The 16,771-nt window shown below is 40.3% G+C and overlaps 1 non-coding gene across 1 annotated transcript; it reads right to left on the reverse strand.

Annotated features, from left to right (window-relative positions):
- Positions 1 to 2,031: 2,031 nt before the first annotated feature.
- On the reverse strand, positions 2,032 to 2,103 carry trnaq-uug. The gene has a single exon. It is a non-coding gene; the product is annotated as a tRNA-Gln (tRNA).
- Positions 2,104 to 16,771: the final 14,668 nt, after the last annotated feature.

Genomic DNA, 16,771 nt, shown 5'->3' on the forward strand with positions numbered 1-16,771 from the left:
CAGTATGAGCTTCATTTAAAACTCTGGTTTGCAGAACAAAGGTCTTCATTTTCCACTCCGGAGCAATGTGATGAGATCTCATGTCGTTTACATTAAAAACTTGCCAAGCACAGATTGATGTGGTTGGATCATAAGAATATCAATCGATATATCGATGTACTAGATGAATCGTTACACCTTCTACTTATTACATTGCCTTTTTTTAAACTATGATTTCTATAATTAAGTTCCTTTTGCCAAATGTGCACTGTGTCAGTGTAAACACCAATTAAAAGAGATTCACATGATGTAAAGTACATTAATTAATTAATTCATTCATTCATTCATTCATTCATTCATTCATTCATTCATTCATTCATTCATTCATTCATTCTCTGTACTGCTTTGTCCATTACGGGTCAAGGGTAAGCTGGAGCCTATCCCAGCATTACAGCAGGTCAGAGGCAGGTACACCTGGACAGGTCACCAGTCCATCGCAGGGCCAACACAACAACACGGATAGACAACTATTCACACACACACACACACACTCACTCCTAGGGATAATTTAGAGTCACCAGTTAACCTAACATGCATGTCCTTGGACCGTGGGAGAAATCCAGAGAACATGCAACACAGAAGGGCCACCACCCCCAGGTTCGAACCTCCCCCCAGCCAAGGCTCGAACCAGCGACCGAATTCAGTGAAGATATCTTTAGAAATTTAAAAGCTGTTTTACTTGTGTTTTGAATTGCACTTTATATTATTAGGAAAAGGGAAGACATGCGTGTGTATGTTGATGGTGCTTTCTGTTGTTAACTGAGGTAGACTAATACAGTGTAGTCCATAAGTTTCCAGGTGGCGGGGGGAGTAAGGAGTAAACAAAAGAAAGTAAAATCACGAGTAGTAAATGCATTCTTTTTATTAAGAAAAGATTAAGAAAGATTTGTTGGCAGGCAGAAGAATCGCAGTCAAATGCTGGTACGTCACTACCAGTAAGTGCAAAACTTCAGTAGGTGACGCTGGTGGCAGGTAAGTGACGCTAATGCTGTAGGTGACGTAGTTCCGGTGAGACGGCAGATTCAAACTAGGCGCGTTCAAACATTTATGCTTTTATTCAGTTGTATTTTGTGCCAGCCTAATTAAAATATTCTTTAAAGTAGGAAAAAAGTGTCTTTTAAGGTACACTCTGGAGCACAGTGGCCAGCCTGACAGATTTTATAGATCGTTGTTACGACAGAATCATCATGGGAAACCAAACAACACGTCCACCCCCTCCACCTCATCTAAGGCCAAGAGACAGCGAAATGAGGATTCACCTGGAGCTATTTCACCACCGGGGAACGACTCAACGGATGTTCTGATCTCTATAGGAAACGGTGAAAAACATCTTTTCACAGAGTCCCGGGTCCAGCAGACCAAGACCCATCATAGCGAAGTTCGTCATCTTCAAACAGAAGGAGCAGGTGAAGAACCAGGGCCGCAAACTGAAGGGAACGAACTTCAGATTAAACGACCAATATCCGAGAGAGATTCTGGACCGACAGAGAGTCCTGTTTCCCATCAGGAGGAAATTTATCGCTGAAGGCGCTCGCGCTGTCATCGCGATGGATAAATTATTTATTAATGGACAGCTGTATCGCTCACTGTCCTGCAGCTGCCACAACCTGCTGTGAGTCTCCACTGCTTTCCAGAACCTGCTGGAGCTGTCATCAGCCCCAGTACATAACAACAGAAGTCCAAGTCTTTGTTGAGTTATGTCCTCTGTGTTTTAGATTTCTCAATCCAAAGTCAGGTGTTTCACAACACCTGAATTAAGTTAGTTAATCAGTGAGAGGCTTATGAATTACTCCAAAGCAAGTTCATGGCCAAAATACTTTCATTTACGTCTGGCGTTGTCACAGCAAAGCATGCAGGAGAGTCGCCCTCATAAACTACAGCCAGCATTCTTAGTGTGTCCCAAAAGGGTCCCATCCTCAACAAAGGGTCTCTGAGGAGGACATGGCAGACGGCATTTGGTCAACTCTTCATCACAAACCTTGTCTCAGACACAGGTTCCACCGAGACTTGAACTCGGATCATTGGATTCAAAGTCCAAAGTGCTAACCTTTACACCATGGAACCTCTTTCAATGACTTTCTGCGCTCTCCCTGATGTGAGGCTTGAAAAGTGTTTTTTTTTTTTTGTTTTTTTTTTTTAAAGAAAGGAGTGTCCATATCCCTTAACAATCCCTTAACAATCCCTTAACACTGGGTTCCGGGGAGGGCTGGTGGACAGAGGCTGTAACTCCCAAAGGCGTTGTCCTAGAGGTACGAAATGTCGCAGCAGGGGCATTGCTAGGCACACACACACACACACACACACACACACACACACACTGCTCTTGCCACTGCCACATTCCTATTTAAATACTAATTAACATATTGAGTGTAAGAACATATTTAACAAACATGAACACTTTCAGCATGGCAGCAAAAGCATAAAAGCCATAACAAACGATGGCAAGTCAGAACTCTCTTCATACACACTCCACAGTAATGGTTCTTACCTGGTTTTCAGGGCGATGGCTCAACTCATTCTGAACAGTTTGTTTCGTATTTGAGCAATAAAGCGTAATGCGTAATGGTCGATCACTCAGCTTTAAGAAAGTCAGGAAGAGTTGTGTCTTGTTTGGATGTTCATCTGTTTCAATTCAGCTTTGGTTTGAACTGACTGGGTCACTTGATTTAGAAGCTATTGGATTTTTTTTCTCACTTAAGAAATTATTAAAATCTCAATTAAAATTTGAAGCAATTCAAAAGATATGGCACCCTGTATGAAAACCAAAAAATATGTTATTTCTCTCTGTTTATGTCAGAAGTCCACTTTTCTTTAGTATGAAACTCTTGTTTTATGTCCTTTATGAGGATTTCCATTTCACAGAAAGCCTGTCATTTGTTGATGGTCCCTAAATGAGACGCTGGTCGCTCCAGTGCAAATATTTCTTGAATATCCAACCTAAAACTGATTTCACCGCGGTCTTACCTCCCTTTTTCTAATCTCTCCTTGCTGCTTCCCTGTCTCTGCTTCCGGTGAAGAATTTCCTGATATTCATCTACAGAAGTCACGCGATGATATGTTTCAGTTAGTATGAGGTCATTTGGTTTCATGTTTAAAAATTATCTAAAATTAACCGTTTTTGTGACGTTACGAGACCTTAAACTGCGCTGTGCGGTCACCGCCCTCCCAACACATGGAAGAGCTGCGTGACGTGTGTGTGGTTCACCTGCTGCTTGTGCACGGTGACGTGCAGAGACAGAAAGTGTCCCTGAGCCGGATGCTCTATTTGTTAATGCTGCTGCTACACGTTTAAGTTGAAATATAAATCTTCTCCCGTCTGAATTATCTGAATTAATGTATGATAAATATTTATTGTCGAAAATTAATCGTAGCATTTATACTGGGGCACGTGTTCCAGTAAATAGGGACGCTGATGGGTCGCGGCCTGGTTCCCCCAATCCCCACGAGCACAGCCCGTTTGTCTCGGTACTTTAAAAGATGGCCAAGTTCAAGCCCCTGTCCCTTTGTCCTCCCTGGTGTCCAATAATAAGGGATTGCCATTGGACGCTTTTTATGTCCCACTGGCTTGTAACTCTTACCGGCCGAGCTTTGGCGGTTTTTATAAGCTGTAAGCCATATTTTTTAAAAGTAAAACAAATAAATGCTTGAATATATTTGTATATTTGTTGACCTTTTAAGTTGAATTAGTGAAATAAATTAAGTTTTAACTGTAGCCCTGGGAAAGCTGCATCTCTGACAAGGAGAGGATACTAATGTGAGAAGCAACGTTCAACCAGTGTTAGCCTCAGGACTGTTTACACAGTATAAACAGTATTACACAGTACACACGGTATTACACAGTATACACGGTATTACACAGTATACACGGTATTACACGGTATTACACAGTATACACGGTATACACGGTATTACACAGTATACACGGTATTACACGGTATACACGGTATTACACAGTATACACGGTATTACACGGTATACACGGTATTACACAGTACACACGGTATTACACAGTACACACGGTATTACACAGTACACACGGTATTACACGGTACACACGGTATTACACAGTATACACGGTATTACACGGTATACACGGTATTACACGGTATACACGGTATTACACAGTATACACGGTATTACACAGTACACACGGTATTACACAGTATACACGGTATTACACAGTATACACGGTATTACACAGTATACATGGTATTACACAGTATACACGATATTACACGGTATACACGGTATTATACAGTATACACGGTATTATACAGTATACACGGTATTACACAGTATACACAGTATTACACAGTATACATGGTATTACACAGTATACACGGTATTACACAGTATACATGGTATTACACAGTATACACGGTATTACACAGTATACACGGTATTACACAGTATACACGGTATTACACGGTATACATGGTATTACACAGTATACACGGTATTACACGGTATACACGGTATTACACAGTATACACAGTATTATACAGTATACACGGTATTACACAGTATACACAGTATTACACAGTATACATGGTATTACACAGTATACACGGTATTACACGGTATACATGGTATTACACAGTATACACGGTATTACACGGTATACACGGTATTACACAGTATACACGGTATTATACAGTATACACGGTATTACACAGTATACACAGTATTACACAGTATACATGGTATTACACAGTATACACGGTATTACACAGTATACATGGTATTACACAGTATACACGGTATTACACAGTATACACGGTATTATACAGTATACACGGTATTACACAGTATACACAGTATTACACAGTATACATGGTATTACACAGTATACACGGTATTACACAGTATACATGGTATTACACAGTATACACGGTATTACACAGTATACATGGTATTACACAGTATACACGGTATTACACAGTATACATGGTATTACACAGTATACACGGTATTACACAGTATACACGGTATTATACAGTATACACGGTATTACACAGTACACGCATCAAATTCAAAGCTCTGCTTCTGGCTTACAAAAGAAAGCTGCATCTCTGACAAGGAGAGGATACTAATGTGAGAAGCAACGTTCAACCAGTGTTAGCCTCAGGACTGTTTACACAGTATAAACAGTATTACACAGTATACACGGTATTACACGGTATTACACAGTATACACGGTATTACACGGTATTACACAGTATACACGGTATTACACGGTATACACGGTATTACACGGTATACACGGTATTACACGGTACACACGGTATTACACGGTATACACGGTATTACACGGTACACACGGTATTACACGGTATACACGGTATTACACAGTACACACGGTATTACACAGTATACACGGTATTACACAGTATACACGGTATTACACAGTATACATGGTATTACACAGTATACACGGTATTACACGGTATACACGGTATTACACAGTATACACGGTATTATACAGTATACACGGTATTACACAGTATACACAGTATTACACAGTATACATGGTATTACACAGTATACACGGTATTACACAGTATACATGGTATTACACAGTATACACGGTATTACACAGTATACACGGTATTATACAGTATACACGGTATTACACAGTACACGCATCAAATTCAAAGCTCTGCTTCTGGCTTACAAAAGAACAACCCAAACAGCTCCTGTCTTCCATCACTCCTTAATCCAGAGCTACAGTCTCTCTGGACAGTTACGCTCTGCCAGCGAAAGTCGCCCATATTTGAAAAAAAAGAAAAAAAATTTGAAAAAATTCAAATAAAAATGATCTTATGTCTGGGCTTCTACTTTCTAAAAATTTTTTCTTTTGTTATTTCACCTCATTTAGGAATTTGTTATCCTGAACAAGAACACTGTCTTTGTCACAGATAATAACTCAAACGCGATAGCAGCATTCAAGGATCATGTTCGACTCTCTTGTAGCGGCCATAATATAAATTTGATCTTAAAACACGTATCTGACCACTTAGATGAGCAGGACAACACAGTACACAGCAGCAGCATCAAGCTGTTTAAGAACAAAGACTTTTGTCACACACTTTAAAAGAGTACAATAACTTAAAATCTTGTGGTGTCTGTCTGGAAGGGCTGCTTAAATAATTATAAAATATGATAAGTAAAATAATAGAAGAAAAAAATAAGCAACTGTCATTTATACTTGCAAAGGTCACATTTTCTTGACTTAATTTAACTGCAAATCTCTCATTTTTAGTTAAATATTTATTCCCTCAAAAGGTCAACAAATTGTAGTTTGTAGTCAAAGTAACTCCATTTATCCTGTGCACTTAATTAACAGTAGAAAGCTTTTGGACTGTGGGAGAAAACCAGAGTACTGGGAGTGAAATAAAAAAAATGCAGAGGGAGAAGATGCAAAGTAAAATGAGATTCCTTCAGATTGAAGCATTTGTGTGTAGAGCTGTGGCATGCAGCCTGACCCACAGGCTTTATGTGGGAGAAGCCATTTTCTCAGCATGTCATGTTATTAGAAGACTTTTGTTTCCATTCTGGAATGAGACAAAGTGGGGTCAGCAGGTTCATCCTCGATTGAGAATATGTCAGCATATATCATTGGTGCAGTAGGTAGCGCGTCAGTCTCCTAAACTGAAGGTTGTGAGTTCAAGCTACACACATGGCGTGTGTTTTCACATCCTCTAGCATGTACTCAACTGCACACCCATGTTCAGTGTATGAAACCAATCGTATACAGCAGGGAGGACCCACTCATGACTTCATGTCTCAGTGTCCTGCAGGTGTTCCAGCTTTTCCTGCTGCAACACACCTGCTCCAAATGAAATGCTTCTTCAGAAGCTTCTTGTCAAGTTCTATACAAACCTTTTAACAACCCCTTCCTTTGAGTTAGCTGTTGCAGAAACAAAATACCAAATATTTGAAGCACACTGGCTCAAGACGTCCAGAGTTGCTGATCCCTGATGTACAGGTTGCTTATGTCTTCTGGTCCAACAATCTCTTTCAAACTATCTTCCAAGTATGCAGAGCCTTTACTTACTAATTCAAGGGCACTGAATACTAACATTTAACCCCAAAGAAAAACCTGCCAAATCAAATCTTCACAATGGTCTTACATGTCCTCGCTTTCACATGGGTAGGAAATTAAAAAGGTTAGCACTTTGGACGTTGAATCGATCCAGTTCACATCTCAGTGGAACCTATGTCTGAAAGAAGGTTTACGCTGAAGGGCAGACAAGATGCCATTTTTCACATCTCCCTCAGAGGCCCATTCATGAGGATGGATCCCTTTTGGGATCCACCAGGAATGCCCAGCTGAAGTCTTCAAGGGCCACGCTCCTGCATGCTTTGCTACTACTATGTCCAATATAAATGTGTGAAACGAAACCCATTCAAAAATGTGGGGAAATTCACAAAGAGTGGACTGCAGCCGGAGTCAGTGCTTCAGGAACCACCACGTACAGACGTATGGAAGATGTGGGTTCCAGCTGACGCATTCCTTGTGTCAAGCTGCTCTTGAACAAGAGAGCGTCAGAAGCATCTCGCCTGCCTAAAGACAAAAGGACTGGACTGCTGCTGAGTGGTCCAAAGATATTGTGGACAGCTAGGAGAGAATCAGGGGGGCATTACAACATTACATTACAAAATAAAAACAAAAATAGCTTGTGTATAAACCCACTGGACAACTCGGTGACTTTGTCTGCATGTAGAGTATGAGGAGCCAGGACTGAGCAGAGATGAGTGTGATCGTGCAAATATGACCACGCCTGACGAGTGGATGGTGGAAAAGAGGAGCAGCATAAAAAGAACAAGCTGAGAGCTGCCAGTTTCTCAGCAGCTGAACAAAGAATGCTGATGGAGATCAGTGACATGCGGTGGGTTCATGGCTGGTGAGGTGAGTAAGAACTGAAAAGAGCGTCTTATTTCACTATTCATCAAACAGCATGCAACTACGCCCCCTTGAGGTGAGGCAGAGTACTGCCTGCCTCACCTGCTGACTTTTCTTTGCACTTTATTGTAGATCAGCAGGAATAATTCTCTCACACACACATTAAAGACATTACACAGACTGAGGAGAGTCATGGTGTATAACAAACATTTCTGTAAAGTTCATATTGGCGATGCTGAGGAACAGAAACGGGCAAGCATCATGCAGCCCAGGTTGGATAGAATCGTGCAGTCAGAGGAGGCCCAGCTCGCCACTGCCTCACCCGGGATTTCTGCCCTGTATTTGATTGGGAAATTCTCAATTCAAATTTGGTGTAGATGTAGCCGGAGCTCGCCTGCACACCCCGACTACGCTGCGTTGTGTTCTGGTGCAAAGGGGGGTGGGGGGGGACTGGGCACAGAGGGACGCAGGACGCAGAGGATGCTGTCTGACTGCCGTTTATTCCTGCATAAAATGCAATATCAAGCAGAGTGTGAGTGTTCATGCCATCCAAAAGGCCACCTCCCGCAGTCAGGGTTAAAGCAGACTGACTTTAGCTTTACACTGACAATTTGATGAAAAATAAAATAAAACAACAAATGATATGACAGTGCTTAATGCACAACATTAGAATCATATAAACCAAATTAGTGGAAATAAAGAAAATACAAAAAAAAACTTGTCAAACCAAAATACATATGTATAACATATTTAAATCAAGAACACACTTCTCATAGGAACGCTTCCGTGTTAGTCGGCAACGCACTTTAAATTTAACACTAATTTATATAATTTCTGAACCCAAACAGCTGTGTACATACATACCTGCATAAAATGCAATATCAAGCAGAGTGTGAGTGTTCATGCCATCCAAAAGGCCACCTAACATAAAAGTTTCAGGAGAGATGGATTAGCACGTGCGCCGAAACGCACCCCTCCATGGCCACACCCACATATACACACACGCAGGATGAGAGGAGAGCTGCACGGTAAGCCAACTTACGTCCTCACTCAAATACAACAGCACAGTTCCATTACGTGAATTATAACTTTCACAACATGTTACCAAACAACAGCACTTTGGCTTGTTTACATGAACTGATTAATAAAACTTATGGGAATAACTTTTTGTTACAGCGGCCTCAGATACATACCTCCCGCAGTCAGGGTTAAAGCAGACTGACGAGAGAGGGACCGGAAGTTACAATCACTTCCGCTGGCCTTCAAAATAAAAGCGCTGACTTTGCAAATAAAGAAAATATAAAGCATAAAGCCAAAACAAATAAACGTGTCAGGTTGAAGATAAAATAATAATAATGTAATGAAATGAAAATAATCCCAAACACAATGTGACGGATTTTGGTGAAATTAATAATACACATATATATACACATCAATATAAACAATCCTCCTTTCTCTTGCATGTTACATAGAGTCATACTGAAAATGCATTTTTAACACATATAAGTGGAATATATTAATATTTATTCTATGTACTTTTTTCTTTTTTATCATGACGCCTCTCCTGACCGCACATCACCGTTGTCGATTGTTGATTTCACCGTCTTCATTTCTGGTCTCCCTTTGGGTTATAAATCTGTTTACATGAAGCAGCTGAATTGTCTCTGTATGTACTGGCCCTGCTCAATTTATTATTAACCCAATAAACAATATGCATCATCTTTGTGATTATAATGTGTGTGTGTGTGCGCGCGCGTGTGTGCGACCTACATTCATTCAGCACTGTTACACCAGCAGCAGCATCTCACCAGCAAAGCGAACCTGCAGCAGGTGGAAATAAAGTACAAGAACTTATTTCAGAGTGGGAGGTGTCTTTGAAGAAATGTGTTTGTTCTAAACGTGTTGAGCTGTAAACATGTTGCTCTGTAGATACCAAGACAACGTCAGAGACCAAGACAACGTCAGAGACCTGCTACTGGTGGTCCTCCCCCTGAAAACCGTGGGTCTGGTGGTCTGAATGCTCTTTGAATGAAGCCTGCGTCCTCTGCAGGGTCATTAATAAAAGACCAAGCCATGGTTATCAAAAAATGAACCTTGTCTCCATCTATCTATATATTCTCTGTCTATCTCTTTAGACCAGCTTTCTCGTTCTCTCCCTCTCTCTTTAAATGCCCTGTATGGACGGGGCTCAGCTGATCCCAGTTTTACTGTTAGCCAACCAGAGACAGTGGAGGTCGGGTGTTCATGAAACTGGAGAGGGGGTTTAATAAGGTATTAATTAGTTTTAATGAATACTGTGTTCTTTTTCATTTAATTTCATATTCAGTACTTGTATAGTTGTGTTTCTTTAGTTACATTGGCACTGACAGATTTATTGATTATTCAAGACAAAGTAGTGATTTGATAACTGTTTTGTTTTTTTTGTTTTTTTCACATTTAAACAAGAACGAGTGGCGGGAGCGCAGCGTTCTACCAGGTGGAACTTTCTTTTGGGAGTTTGTATCAGATCTTTGAGACGCAGCTAAGCTAAGCTTGAACATTCTGATGCATACGTTACCATGGTTACTCAGCGGGCATTCAAATAAGCCACGTTGATGAGAAAGAACTCTGGCTTAAATGGGCCGGACTTATCAAGATAAACCCGGCTTTCCCTTAATCCAGCTTCGTGGAATACCCCCCAGGTGATTGGCAACTTTGTTTTATTGAGCAACTTCCTGGCTGTGTCATTGCTCGTCCGTGATTGGCTGGCTGGATCCTTGGCACATGGCTGTACCATCACCCGTCTGCGATTGGTCCGCTCTGTCATCCCCCGCCTGTGATTGGCCCAAATGACTGATGTCCAACCAGGAGCTCCACTATTAGGATGACTGCTGACGTTCATTCAGGACTGCTGTGGTCATTTAACACAGCTTGCCATTTGCTGTCTTGGAAAGGAGGTTGTAGTGTGTGTGTTTTTGGCTGCATTGTTATCAGATAGACCAGCTTGTGGTGATTGCTTTGTAACAAGCTTGAGTTTGAGTTCTTTTGACTGTTTTCTTGTCTGTAAAATGTTATATATAACCATTACATATAATAGAAAATCACAGAGTGGGTCACCTGTTAGGTAATTATCCAGAGCCTACTGACTTTTCTCCCTTAAATTTTATTTAAACTGTTTAAATATTTATTAAAATTGCCATGTCCCTTTTTTTCTTTCCATGCACCAACAACTGAGTAATAACTACGTAAATTTGAAACCTTATTATATTTTACCAATTCCCTTTGCATCTCTATTCACTCACTATCCCCCAAGACTCGTCTCTTTCCACACATAAGCCAATCACAGAGGTCGTTCGTCCCCGCTCACACGCACATTGGCTGTTGTCTTCTTCGTTGGTATTGAAGTTAGTTTGAGTGGGCAAACCAGCAGCTAACTACTGTGAACTACTGGGCTGAAGAGGGGAGCAGAAGTTTGTTATAACTACTACAAGAAAAAGACCGGCAAATGTATTGGTCGCTATTGCGTGAGTAGATGAAAAATTCACTCGCTGTGTTTCACATTTTAGTCGCAAAATGCGACCATTTGGTCGCACTCCTCCTCCTCATCTTCCTCCTAGATCATCTGTCCTGGCAGAGCAAGGCACTGGAAGATGTGTAGGAGGTTCCCAGAGCAGCAGCAGAATTAACAACAAATATAACATGCCATGATGCGTTCAGGGTCCTGCTGTAGTTTTGCTACTACTGACAGCTGTTCTGAGATCAATCCTGGACCCAGTAGGATTCCTGTGTTAGTAAAATAAGGAATCAAACACGGGCAGTTTGGGAGGTGAATCGATCTAATCTGTTAACTGTACCTTGTATAACTCAGAATACAACAGAGACCAGAGTAAACTTCATAAAGCTGCTGGACTTAATGTTAGATCTCTGTCCAACAAGTCACTGTTAGTTAATGACTTCATCATTTCTCACAGTTTAGATTTTCTTTTTCTGACAGAAACATGGTTAACAGAAGACACAAGTGCTACAGTTCTTAATGAAACAGCACCCCCTCATTTTAGTTTTATGAATAAATGTGGAAACGGGAGAAAAGGGGGAGGAGAAGCTGCCTTATTTAAAGATTCATTCCAGTGTAAAGAAATTTCATTTGGTGATTTTACTTCTTTTTAATATCTTTAATTTTTGGGGCATTCCTAAAATCCTATTTCTAATCATCTACAGACGTCCAGGACACTGTGTAAATTTTATTGATGAATTTTCTGAATTATTGTCGGTTATCTCTACTGATTTTAACCATTTCATCTTAACTGGGGATTTTAACATTCACATAGATAACATGATGGATGGTAATGTCAAGGAATTTTCTTCCATATTGGATGTTTGGTTTGTGGCAACATGTAAAAGAACCGACCCACATTCGAGGTCACATTCTGGACCTGGTTATTTCAGGGTGTTGATATTTCTTCTGTAGCGGTCACTGACTCGGCCTTGTCTGACCTTCACTCAGAATGTCCAACCAACCTGCTTCTCTGTTAGGAAGAGGTACATTAATGAAAGAACAAGTGCTAAGTTTGTGGAGGACATAGCTATGTTACCAACAACCAGTGCAGAGTCAGTTGATGGACTCCTGGATCATTTCAGTCTGAAAGTCTTGAATGTAATGGATGCTGTTGCACCGATAAGAATCAGGAGCACCTTGAGCAAACAGAAAACACCATGAGAAACACCACTGTGGTTACCAGCTTAAAAAGAGAATGCAGAAAAACTGAGCAGAAATGGCGGAAAAATAAACTTTAAATTCATTATGAGCTGTAGCTACTATATGACCCATTTTTTGCGATAAATGATTTATTTGATCGTTCCAAGACAGTATGCTATCCACAAATACACCAAGTAAGTTAGCTTCTTCGACTTGTTGAACCATGTTTTGTTGTATAGTTAAATGCAATGTTGGTGACGCCTTAAGGAAATATTTTGACCAAACTACCCAATGATCCTCGTGTGAAGGTGTGAATGTGAATGTCCACAAAAGTCAAAAGGAAACATCTAAACTATTTTAAATCTGTAGATGTTGTAAATCTCACAGATGTTTTTGTTGCTCTCTTTCTTTATATATTAACAGAAAAAACAACCTCTCTGTGTGGTTTAAAACTATGTCAGGGTTTCTGAAACACCTGTCAGGTCATCTAAAGTAATAACGTGAATCCCACAATAATTATATTAAATCACATCAGATTGTATTTATAAAGCATTCGTACAAAAAGTAGAACACGGTGTTTTACAGGAAAACCATTTTGGCACATTAAAAACAAGTTTTCACACGCCCAAGTATATGACCTTACATTTGTAAAACACGCCCCTAATCTCTGTCACATGCACTTACACACACACGCACACCCTCACACACACACACACACACACACACACACACACACACACACACACACACACACACAATATGCATGCAAAAACATTAAAATCAACTTAAAGGATGTTAACCTACTGTAGGTCATCAGGAGACACAGTGATATAAAGCTGCGTATCATCAGCATAGCTATGAAAATGTCTTGATGACATGCCCACGTGGCAACATGTACAGATTAAAAAGCATTGGGTTTAAAACTGATCCTTAGGGAACCCCACATTTGATTTAATGGATTCTTGAGGACGATAGATCCATATTTTATCACTTGCCAGCCAGCAGAGTAGTTCAGGAGGTGGCGGGATCTACACAGCGATTCTTTAAAGAAAAACTGAAATAAAGATCAGGACGTTTTTATCTAATGTTCTTTCACCCTGTCATTGAATTGTACTGTACAAATAAACTTACTGTGGTCGGAGGTTGTTTCTCTCCTGGTCATGATTCTTTCCTGGCCACTATATGGCACTGCCAGTCTTGCCACAACCACCTTGATTAAGGGGCAGTGCAACAGGTCCTTTTAAAAGCGGAGGTGTTTGCCCAGCCGGCCTCTTTTCCTTCAATCTCTCGTGGTGGTTGTGGTTTGGCGCAGCTAAGCTCTCGGCTTAGCGTGCTGTCTGCAAGGGGTCGGCTTCCACACAGCACGACTGGCTGCTGAGGTGTGGGAGGCTGGCTGTTCTGTTGGATGTGCTGTACATGGCTAGATGTCCACTGCGGTATGCTGTTTGTCTTTCTTTGTTTGCCTTCTGCTCAACTTCCAGCTGATTCTCTTTGTGCATGTTTTAGATCATCGCACAACTGAGTCGTGGTACTTGTGGCGTTTGTCTGCACGCTTTCCAGGGCTGTGTGCATGCCAACTAAGCAGTATGTATTTATTTGTTTCATGCTCAACGGTGGTATTAATTTTCTAATTAATCTCTGCTGCCTCTTTTAGAGATGGCAGGTTTTGGGCCTGTAAGCTGGACAGACTGCTACCCGAACCTCATCCCACTGCTTGATAGCTGAAACATGGACTAACTAGCCACACAGGCTTGTGGTGTTTAAAATAATTTTCTTGTGCGGTATTAATTTGTTTGTTCATTTAGTTGCATGATTTTTTTTTAAATCTTTTGTGGATGTTTGCTCATTTTGTTCCTGAATATGTAGCACTCTGGCCATTGTGTTTTAAACCGTGTTCCCTTTTTTGTTATCGGGTGCTGCGGGCCCGGGGCAGCTGTCCAATTCCTGGTGGTGGTCCACTATCTCCTTTTGGTTGCTGTGTATGCGTGAGTGTGAGTGATAACACTGGTGTTTAGAATGCAAACCCCTTTTTTTCCTTTGTTGGTGATTGGAGCTGCCGCATCCTGAGCCTGCTCCTGTAAGTGATTTCGCCCTTGTTGTGTACCGCTACGCTGTCATATTACATTACCTTGCCTCTTCATTACACAGCAAATAGTCCGTAACGAAAAGTGGCTCAAACAATACCACATGGTTGGCAGACAAAATGGCCCCTAAAAGAGAGAGCTGCTCTGGCTGTGACGAACATCTAAAAAATGACATGATCAGAGTTCTAGTTGAAGAGCTTCAACGTTCTAAATGTGTGTTTGAACGTCTCATTTTTAACCAAACATTCAGGTTCAGATCAGTGCTGAAACGTCTCACCAGATTATAACTGGTAATTTACCACCATCTGCTGGATATTACAGTACATGCACAAGGTCCTCAAGTTACTAAACCTCTTGAAGTTCAAGGAGAACACCTCATGATTAAAAGCTTTTTTTCTTTTATTGCTATTTATGTAAGTGACAAAAAAAAAAAAAAAAAAAAAAAAAAAATAGATAAATAAAAACAAAAACCAGAAAGTAAAAAAAAGAAAGAAAGAAAATAAAAGAAATGTGGGTTGGAGTAAAAACAGACTGGTAGATCTTGAGTGTTGTCAGATTTTGCTGCTTCAGGGTCTGTATGTCTACATGGGCAATGAAAGAAGGTTCATACCTTTTATTCCCATTAATCTAATGTGGACCAGTCAAACCCATTGTAGGCCAAAAGAGGATGGTGCAATGGGACCCCAGGTATCGCAACCAGCCCTGCCCCACCTGCTACACCAGCCCAGACGGGTCACCGCCAACATATCTGCTCTGTTTTTATTTTTTTTATATTTTTATTTTCCCAAAGATTGGGCCTGTGTGAGTTTAATGCATTAAGATAAAACATGACGAGAGGTGTGGGCACAACTGTGGTTGGTAGGCAAGAAAGGCCGAGTCCCAAGCAGTCCTGCTCTGGTCTGTGACCTACCCCAGCCAGACCAGACCAGCTGCCATCTGTGCCATGATTACCCTGGTGTGTGTTTTTCTTTTTTCTTTTTCTTGCTGTTTGAACAAAGACAGACTGCTGGAGCTATTAAATTAAATTAAATTAAATTAAATTAAATTAAATTAAATTAAATTAAATTAAATTAAATTAAATTAAATTAAATTAAATTAAATTAAACTAGTAAACTCCTATGTTAGAAATTTAAGGGCAATACAAATAATTAACAACAGATGTCAAAATACAATGTGAATATGTTCATTTATTAATATGTATGCATAGAACTCTTTTCTTTTAAATAAAACATATTTTCATTTTATGGTGTTTCAAATAGTAAATCTAATGAGTTTCAGTCTGTGTGAACCAGATAAATCACTGCACAACATCTCTTAATGTAAACTCAGGATGGTTCACATTTATATTCAACAATATGTTGAACAGCCTGAAAATGAGTCACAACTTAAAATAATCTGTGGAGGAAACAACAACAATAAGCAGGTTGGTGTACTTTCTGCACTCGTGCTGTTTTCATCTGATGGTTTTCTGTTTCTGTTCCTCTTCTGTTTGCCATCTTATGACGTTGTGGTTCAAAACTTCATGTTGGGAAATATTATTGTATCAGGAACTGTAGAAGACATAATAAAGAACAATGACTCATTTCCAGTTTACAGACATATGAAATGATGTAGTAGAAAAGGGTCATTTTATCAAAATGACTTCATTTTAAACCTTCTCAGTGTGTGAGAAATTTGGATGTACTTTTTACTCTTACCTGGAGTTTATTCCACACAGGATTTCACCATCTTAAAAACATCTCCAGAGTCTGCCCATTGCTCTCTCTTGCCAGCATTGAGTTGCATGCTTTTATTTCTGGTTGAATAGATTACTTTAGCTCTGCTCTGTGGTCTTCCCAAAAGCTACAATTACTCCAGAAATCAGCTGCAGGTGTTCTGTCGAGAACCAGAGGTCAGGAACACATCAAACCAGTTTTAAAATGGCTTCACTGGCTGCCCGTGCACTTCAGGCTTTACTTAAAGGTTCGATTTTATACTTTTTTTCAACAATTTCATATGAGTGTCAGAGGTCCAACAACATTGTTTTCAAAGTGAATTACCTCAAATTCAGCCTTTGGTAATTAATTA

This window comes from Melanotaenia boesemani, chromosome 18, assembly GCF_017639745.1.
Source record: "Melanotaenia boesemani isolate fMelBoe1 chromosome 18, fMelBoe1.pri, whole genome shotgun sequence".
Lineage (NCBI taxonomy): Eukaryota > Metazoa > Chordata > Actinopteri > Atheriniformes > Melanotaeniidae > Melanotaenia > Melanotaenia boesemani.